This window comes from Oratosquilla oratoria, chromosome 5 (genome assembly GCF_046742065.1).
Source record: "Oratosquilla oratoria isolate Oo_2021 chromosome 5, ASM4674206v1, whole genome shotgun sequence".
Classification (NCBI taxonomy): Eukaryota; Metazoa; Arthropoda; class Malacostraca; order Stomatopoda; family Squillidae; genus Oratosquilla; species Oratosquilla oratoria.
In genome coordinates, this window is record NC_134781.1 from 70,465,048 (window position 1) to 70,475,047 (window position 10,000).

Below are 10,000 nucleotides of genomic sequence, written 5' to 3' on the forward strand. Positions count from 1 at the left end.
AATATGTATATACAGTAAAGCCAACAAATACCTTCCTTGTTTCTCCGGATCCTCTGAGGACATCAAGCAATTACCCTAAATTACCTTAAAGTTAGAATGAAAAAGTTTCGGATCCGGCCCATCCATTACCGGGCTCGAGAGGTGTATGTCTTGGCCGCGGTCGCTACGGTCCTGACAAGAGAGATGCCGTTCTACCGGAGACCGGAAGTCAAACGCCGGGAACACATAAACACAAATATGTATCATCTCATCTTTTATCGTCATCATTTCTCGTTCTCTCAGTTCTACTTAACTCCGCTTTATTCTTCCTCTCCTTCTTCTCTCTTTTTTCCTCTCTTTCTTGTTCTCCTTTTCTCCTTTCGCTCTTTCCCTCTGTCGATCCCTCTCACTCTCCTCTCTGATTCTCTGACTCTCCCTCCTTCATCTTCCTCTCCCTCTTCCTCTCTCTCTCTCTCACCCTCTCCCACTCATTTTCCATTTCCCTTTTCCCTCCCTCCATCCCCCTCCCTTTCCTTCTCTCTTTCCCTCTACCCGCTCTCTCTTTCTCTTTCTCTCCCAATGTTCCTTTCCTCTTCCCTCCTCTTCTGTTTCCTCTCAGTCTCTATGTCTGTCTTTCAAACCGAATCACCCCACAATCTTCTCCCCTTCTCCCCTTTTTCCATCTGTTCACATTCAACTCTTCCCTCCGGTTTTCCCTCTTTTTCCCATCTTTCTTTTTTTATTTTTTCACTTTTCGGATGTTTTCGGAAGAGGAGTAATAAGTCAAAATGTAGAAATTGTACAAAAGAAAATGGGGAGAGGGGGAATGGGGTAGGTTAGGGGGCCAGGGGAGAAGGTAAGAGAGGGAGGATAGGGGAGGAGGTAAGGGAGGGGAGGGTAGGGGAGGGAGTATGCATCTAGTGGCGGACCAGGCTCCCCTCCTCCTCCCCCCTCTCCCTCCCCCCCCAAAAAAAAAGAGGAAAAATGAAACCTGTGCAATTAGAGATTTGAAGAATGAAGACTAGAAGGATAAGGACAAGGAAGTACATACAAAAGATGCACTGCCTTGTTTTACGCATACACACGCACACACACACACACACACACACACACACACACACACACACGACTCGACGGCGCAGTGGTAGCGTTCGCAACTGCTACTACAACGGTCCGAGTTCGAATTCCGCCCAGGGATGAAATAATTTCAGTATCGCTGCGAGTCGTTACTCCAACTCTCGTGGGCGGGGAGTTGTGTGTGTGTGTGTGTGTGTGTGTGTGTGTGTGTGTGTGTGTGTGTCAGGTCACAGCATTACCCATACATCGATCATACATGAGCTCTGAACTCTCATCCGGGAGGGTAGTACCGTCGATCACGAGTCCAACACGTGATCCAAGAACTTGGTGAATTACACATAAAGACACACACACACGAGCGCACACACACACGCGCACACACACATATACACACGCATATACACACACATATGCGCACACACATACATACATACATACATACATACATACACACATACATACATACATATATACACACATACATACATACATACATACATACATAAATACATACATACATACATACATACATACATACATACATACATACATACATACATACATACATACATACATACATACATACATACATACACACATACATATATACACGCACCCACATACACACACACGCATCCCTGTACCTTGCATTTTACCCTCGTTATGAGACTAACAACATGTTCCCAACACTCAGACAAGACTTTCCGATGTCGAACGAGCCTTCACGACCTAAACAACACTTGACTCTTTTGCACTTGATGCTCTACTGCGGCTCGAAGATCAATAGACTTTAGCGTTGCTATCTATATAATGCAACCCCTTGAAAGCGGGGGGGGGGAATTGAGGCCGCGCTTCAGCCACATCAATGGTATCTCACGTTCCTTGTACTATAGTATTGTACAAGGGTCCTTGGTTACCCTGTTAACTCTCCTGACGTGTTGTGCAACACGGATAAACGCACACACGCACACGCACGCACACACGCACACGCACATACACAGTGAGTGTGTTGATGGATTTTGAAAACCGTAGACAGGGAGATGACTCTCTCTGACGTCTGTCTTGTGAGACTCAAACTTATACTGGGACCCCTAGTTGATATCTTGAAGTCAGGATTGGTAAATGTTGGTATTAGAAAGGAAAAGAGTGAAGGAGTGTGAGATTGAAGCAGCGAATAAGGGAATGAAGGAGAGAGGGAAAGAGGGAAGGGAAAGAGGGAAGGGAAAGAGGGAAGGGAAAGAGGAAAGAAAAAGGAAGGGAAAGAGGGAAAGGAAAAAGGAAAGTAAAAAGGAAGGGAAAGAGGGAAAGGAAAAAGAAAGGGAAAGAGGGAAGGAAAAGAAGGAAGGGAAAAGGGAAGGGGAAAGGGAAGGGAAAGAGGGAAGGGAGAGAGGGAGGGGAAAGGGGGAAGGGAAAGAGAAAAGGAAAAAAGGAAGGGAAAGAAGGAAGGGAAAAGGGAAAGGAAAGAGGGAAGGGGGAGAGGGAAAGGAAGAAGAGAACGGAAAGAGGAAAGGAAAAGAGGGAAGGGGGAGAGGGAAGGGGAGAGGGAAGGGGGAGAGGGAAAGGAAGAAGAGAACGGAAAGAGGAAAGGAAAAGAGGGAAGGGAGAGAGGGAAGGGAGAGAGGAAAGGGAAAGAGGGAAGGAAAAGAGGGAAGGAAAAGAGGGAAGGAAAAGAGGGAAGAAAAAGAGGGAAGGTAAAGAGGGAAGGGAAAGAAGGAAAGGAAAAAGGGAAGGGGAAAGGAAAGGGAAAGAGAGATGGGAGAGAGGGAAGGGAAAAGATGGAAGGGAGAGAGGGAAGGGAGAGAGGGAAGGGAGAGAGGGAAGGGAGAGAGGGAAGGGAAAAGAAGGAAGGGAGAGAGGGAAGGGAAAAGAGGGAAGGGAGAGAGGGAAGGGAAAATAGGGAAGGGAAATAGAAGTGAAGGAGGGAAGGGAAAGAGGAAAGAGAAGGATAAAGGGGAGGAAAAGAGGAAAGGGAAAGATGGAAGGGAAAAAGGAAAGGGAAAGAAGGAAGGAAAAGAGGAAAGGAAAAGAGGAAAGGGAAAGAGGAGAGGGAAAGAGGGAAGAGAAACAACAGCTGTTTCTTCCCCTTGCAAGGAATCTGGTACCTTGTAGGCCAGTCGGTCAGTAAGTCAGTCAGTCAGTCAGTCAGTCAGTCAGTCAGTCAGTCAGTCAGTCAGTCAGGTGTGGGGGTCAAAGCGTCTTCCTCTTGACTTTCTTCTACAAACAGAATCATTCAGACTTTCCATTTCCTCTTTTTTTCTCTCTTCTTTTTCTTTTCTTTTATTTTCTTTTTCTTCTCCTTTTCGTGTTCAATTCTTCTCTGAAGAGACAATCTTCTTACTTACCACGCCTTCCCTGTCTGTCTGTCTGTGTATCTGTCTGTCTATGTATCTGTGTATCTGTCTGTCTATGTGTCTGTCTACGTATCAGTATATCTGTCTTTCTGTCTGTGTATATGTGTATCTGTCTGTCTATGTGTCTGTCTACGTATCAGTGTATCTGTCTTTCTGTGTGTCTGTCTGTTTGTGCGTCTGTCTGTGTTTCTTTTATGAGGTATTGACTATAAATACAAATTTAGGGATTTTAGGGATTTTAGTGATTTTAGTTACACATTTTTCTTTTTTATGACTGGAGGCTAATATCCTAAAAATATACATTTTTATCTTCTACTATCACTACCAGCTATTATCCTCCTACACATCTCTTATACCAAAATTATAAAAAAAAATTGTCCGATATTGTTCCCACAGATATAAGCACTTACTCTCGTCGAAGAATCTCTCTCTCTCTCTCTCTCTCTCTCTCTCTCTCTCTCTCTCTCTCTCTCTCTCTCTCTCTCTCTCTGTGTCTCTCTCTCTCTCCCTTTCTCTCTCTCTCTCTCTCTCTCTCTCTCTCTCTCTCTCTCTCTCTCTCTCTCTCTTTCTCTCTCTCCCTCTTTCTCTCTCTCTCCCTTTCTCTCTCTCTCTCTCTCTCTCTCTCTCTTTCTCTCTCTCCCTCTTTCTCTCTCTCCCCCTTTCTCTCTCTCTCCTTTCTCTCTCTCTCCCTTTCTCTCTCTCTCTCTCCCTTTCTCTTTCTCTCCCTTTTCTCTCTCTTTCTCTCTCTTTCTCTCTCTCTCTCTCTCTCTCTCTCTCTCTCTCTCTCTCTCTCTCTCTCTCTCTCCCTTTTCTCTCCCTCTCTCGTTCTTTCCTTCTCCCGCTCTTTTGTCTCCTCCCCATCTTTTTCCTTATATTTTTCCCTCTGGAATGCTATCCCTTCTACTCTTCATTTCCCTCTTTTTCTCTCTTTCCTCTTTTTTATTCCCTCTTTCACTTTCTTTCACTCTCCTCCCCGCTTTCTCTCTCTTTCTCAATCTATTACTATGTATATTCCTCCGTTTTTCTTCCTTCTCCCCCTTCTCTCTTTCTCTTTCCCAGTTTATCATTTTATGCACCGGTCTTGCCCCTTTCTACGTCTCGCCCTTTCCTTCCTCTTTCTTCCTCCTCCTTTCTCCTTTCACTTCAACTATTTTCTCCCTTTTTCTTTTTCCTCTCATTCTCTGGCCCTCCTCTCCTTCTCCACCTTTCTATTTCTTGATTCAATAGACATTCCCATTTCTGCCTTCATTTATTTTGGAACTATATGTCCTTGTGGGCATATATTGCCAATTAGAAGCAAATATAGGGATTCTATTTCTAACTAACGCCGATTAACCATTCACCTTAGAGAAACGTTTATGTAGGAACACGTTAACGTATTTATACATACACCTATTCACTAAATTACAGGTCTATCTGTCCATCTATATACTCTAGGCACCAACCGAAATACTGAAGTTGAGTTCGGCTGAAAAAAAAAATGCTATAAAGACCAACATACATTCATCACAAGCTATAGCACGCGAAGGACCTAATAGCTGATAACGTTTGGTCTATATCGAGGTCCTGTGAACGTTTTATGCTCTTCTGAAATATGCTTTTCTGAAATAACGAGGAGTATCCGTCCCTGGAATGAAGCTGCATAGCTCGTATAAGCGGTAACAAGCGGCAGCACGTTTAAGGGGGAACTGAACACCTTGAATCATGAAATTTTCACCCAAAAATCGAATTTTAGATATGGGCATATTTGAATAATGTAAACATCCCAAAAGCAAAATATAAACGACTTTTTCCTCCCCAGCGTAATGGAAGGAGTTTCAAGGGTCCGGGAGGCGTGTCAATTTAAATGGCTCACGCAAGATTAGGCCCTAAATATCTATAGATATGTCTTGTTTTCGCTCGTCTAATTCCATGAAATGGCTATATTTTTGTGCATCTGGCATCAGCGTGACTTCCTCTTCCAAGTAGTATGCACAGCACGCTTGAAGCCTAAGTTACCCATCAAATATGAGAATAGATTGATGCAGAAACATCTAACTGACTGTGGCGATATTGTGTTCCTGTGCCGCTGTTTGCTTTATTTCCTGGACATTACTACATTTACTAGATGTCCAATCATCAACTGCATCACGATGAAGAGTAAAACCAGGGAAAAGATGAAAAAATTGAACCAAAAGTGAGATGAAAGTTGTGTTAGAAGGAGGGCAAGGCGTGAGAGGCTTGGAGGAGGGATCCCACCGCCTCGCGCGTCACCGCCCCCACCACCTCCACTGCTAACACCATCTCTACCACCAAATACCACCACACCTGCCAACACAGCTGAGAAAGTGCTTTCTTCCAAATGAAGGAGGGAGAGAAAATAGCTGGCAAAGGAGAAACATACGGGGCTGGGATCGCGCCTGTGTAGGATCAAACACCTTTTTGGTAAGCTTTGTCATTGAGCAGAGGAAAGGTGCTCATTGCTGGTAAAAATAAACCATTCTACAATGATTTGACAAAGTGATGACACCCCAGCAGTGAGGTTTTAAACTAGTAAAAGCGCAAAAACTTTAATTATGAAAAGGACCGCTTGGCGAGTAACAAATATACTTTAATGTAATATATATAGTAGATATGTATGTATATGAAAATATTTACTGTCAACTTATTCAATATATATTATTTAATAATGTGTGTGAATATAATAAAAAATCACACAATCAATAACAGAAACATACAATCCTGAAAACTTTAAACGCTCGTATCTCAAAACCACAAATATTTGCAATTAGAAATATGCCAAAAAATCTTAATCAACTGTAGCAGCCTGAAAATGCTTCTGGTAGTGTATAATAAGTATATCTTTATTTCCACGCCTGTTTTGTTTTTATATAAAAAAGAAAAAAACAGAGAAACGGGCTCCATTAGAGTAAAAAAAAAAAAAAAAAAAAACGCGGAAAAAAGGGGTGACGTAAGTGACCATACTTACGACACCTATATCTCACGTCGTATAGCGAATTTTTAAAAAAGCAGGCGTGAAAGTGTTTATAGGATCTTTAAGTATTACCATGAAAAAGCAGAAGTCTGTAGTACAAAAAATACGACGTACGTATTTGATTACGTCAAAAAAAATTATGACGTCATAACTTTATGACGTCAAGACGTAGCAAGTTCTCGGGTTCATAATATATCTCTACCTATATTTTAAACAAAACCTGAAAGTTTCAAGTTGAAAGACTATAAACTTTTTTTATAAATTTTTTTTTGTTAAGGTGTTCAGTCCCCCCTTAACTATCAATAAAAAATCCTCATCTGGCTAACTATCAGGGTTTCAGCCTAACACGTCACCTAACTATCTATTACTCTAAGCATCTTGGAGATCTTTAATGTCAAACAGACTATACAACATCTAGTTTCTACTTAAATATTAGCCCATTTCATAGTAGCTACTTCCTCTCCATACCTCCCTTCCTTTTTCTTCCTCCTGAGCTTCCGACGAGAGTAAGAATACGATAACAAGAACAATAAGAACTACAAAAGCAACAACAACAGGAACATCGGCAGTACCGTCGACAACAAAAGAGACCGCGACAAAACAAACACCAACACGAAGATTAGTAATAACCCAAGTGCAACGACAACAACGCGGCCGGCCACCAACAACAAATAACAAGGGACGATGAGACACAAGAGAGAAGAAGGGCCGGGCAGACCACGGGGTATGCAGTGGGATTGCGAGGAGTGGGGGATGGGGGAGGTGGGAACACAAAAGGAATGATGCAATACCAGACCAGTGGGGGATTGGGGGCGAGGGGGGGGAGAGGGGGGGAAAGGGGGGGATTCAGACAGCCTGGGTGCTGCTGCTGTCGGATGGCCACTGTACTGGGGGAAAAATGAAGGGGAGAGGCGAGGGGCGGAAGAGGGGGAAGGGGAGGAAACACGGTAAGAAGCGGAGAATAAAAACGATGGTTGGCGGGGGAGGGGGGGGGAGGAAGGATGGCAGTTCTAATGGAGTAAAAATGGTGCCGCGCACCTGCAAAGCTGAGGGAAAAAGTGCCCACAGTATATGTATATACATATATATAAATATATTCCCCCCTGTTTGTTACCAACAATCATTCTCCCTGTGCAAACTCGTACAAATAAAAGCAGGGAAGCATATTGTTAACACGCGCTCACGCACATACGCACGCACACACACACTCACACACACACACACACACTCAACCTCGTATCGCAGTGGTTAGAGTTCTCGCCTGCCACTATGGAGGTCCGGGTTCGAATCCCACCCAGGGCTGAAATAATTTCAGTATCACTGCGGTGCGGGTTGTTACTCCAACTCTCGTGGGCGGAGAGTTGGGTGTGTGCGCGTGTAAGGTCACAGTATTACCTATAAATCAGACATACGAGCTCTGAGCTCTCATCCGGGAAGTTAATAACTGTCGATCACAAGTCCAACACGGGATCCAAGACTATGGTGAATCACACATATACACACACACACACAAACACACAAAAAACGAAAAATGTATATAATAGATTTTGATAATGACGGTCATTTATGTATTTATTTACTTATTTATATATTTCTCTACTTATTCATCTCTTATTTTTTATTGATTCATATAGCTATTTTTCCGAAAAGGAGTGGCTTGATATCTACTTTAAAAAACTGTCATTGAGAAGAAAATTATGTTTATGACCAAAGACAAGTCATTTTCTGATCCAATTAATATTCCCTCTGATGTCAAGCAACGCAAATATTTTTGTTCGCAAGTCTATTGGAAATCAAATAAAAATTCAAGTGAGAAACGAATCAACATTGTTCTTGTCGTCGTAATCTGAGGTGACTGTTATGAGCTGGGTGGTGACGTCAGCAATGTCAGTTCTTCATTAAACTATCATGTGACGGTCAGTAACGTTCTTTTGTAAAAATCCGAGGCAATTATATTCAAACGGAAGATAGTCTACAGGGTATTCTATTTTAGTTTTTTTTTTATTGATCTATTCTATAATTTATTTATTCATTTAATTTTTTATGTTAATTTGCGTTTGTTTATTTATATGTTGATTTGTTTATGTACTTCCCTATTTATTTATTTGTGTATTTATAAATCTGTTTTACTTATTCAGTCAATTATTTGATTTATCTATTTATTTTCTTATTACTTATATATTCATTGATTTTTTATTTTATGTGAGGTTAACGTAAGGGCTCGAAATGCTTATCCTTTATCTCCAGATCAAATACATAGTCGTTGTTCTTTTTCCACAACAGATTTTGACATTTTATTTTTGGGATTTTCATTTCCATCTTCGTCGAAGTGAAAGGGAAGGCCTTCCCCTGCCTTCCTGAGCTCCTGGAAGGTCAAGGGCGCAGGACCCACTATACCCCCGGGCCTTAGGGCCTTCCTCGAGACGAGTACGAGAATTTGAAATAGTCTTGAACGAATTCTGAGGCCCCGTTGGGCCACTTTCTTCCTGGTCGTTGGGATTCCATGAAATTTTGTTTCTGTCCAACTATAAGCTATTTCGTTACTTGGATGTCGAAGGAATCTTTTATTCTTAATAAAATAGATACACAAAAGACAACCTTAAAGGCCCTCAAAAGTAGAACATTTATCATATCTTTGTCACAGCGAAGGTGAGGGTAGAGCATACAAAAAAAAAAAAAAATTATATATATGTATATACAAATATATATATATACATATATATAATATATATATGTATATACATATATATATATGTATATATACATACATATACATACATACATCACCGAATCTCATTAAAGACATTGACAGATTGGAAAGAGTACAACGGACAGCCACAAAACTGATTCCAAATATCAAAAATAAATCATACGAAAATCGACTAAAACATATGAATCTGTTTTCCCTAAAAAAGCGTAGACTCAGAGGTGACTTGATACAGGTCTTTAAAATTCTAAAGGGAATTGACAACATCAAAAGTGACCAAATTTTTACATTGAATGAGAATCAGACAAGAAACAATGGTCTCAAACTGTCCGGAAATAGATTCAATTTGGAAGTAGGTAGAAACAACTTTGCCAACCGTGTAGTTAATGAATGGAATAAACTTCCTGCACAGGTAGTGCAATGTAGTTCAGTTCAAAGCTTTAAGAATCATTTAGATAAATACCTAAGTAAGATGCTGTAATGATTATAATTTATCTTATATTATTTGTTTTTGTTTTGTTATCATTTGTCTGTCTGATTTTTATTTATTATTAGTTATATGTCAATTTATTATTATTTACTATTTACCTGTTTGTTTATTATTTAACTATACCTATGCATTTATTTATGTATTTCATTTGTTATTTACATTATCATAGTTTTTATTTATTATTTTATTATTAATATGATTTTTTTTTCGCATCCGACATAGATATGGATCAAAAGGTCTCCTGTCGGCATGCTCCGCCTTTGTAATCCTTTGTATGTATATATATATATATAAACATACAGTATACTTACACACATATATACATACAGATATATATATATATATATATATATATATATATATATATACACACATTTTTGTACCAGTACTAATGACGACAAAGGATTCTATTCGGATTAGGA

General features: G+C 40.6%; 1 protein-coding gene across 3 annotated transcripts in view; it reads right to left on the reverse strand.

The window, feature by feature from the left end:
• LOC143025536 (neuroligin-4, Y-linked-like) overlaps window positions 1-10,000 on the reverse strand; it is a 651,506-nt gene that overhangs the window by 141,618 nt on the left and 499,888 nt on the right. The window lies entirely within an intron of this gene.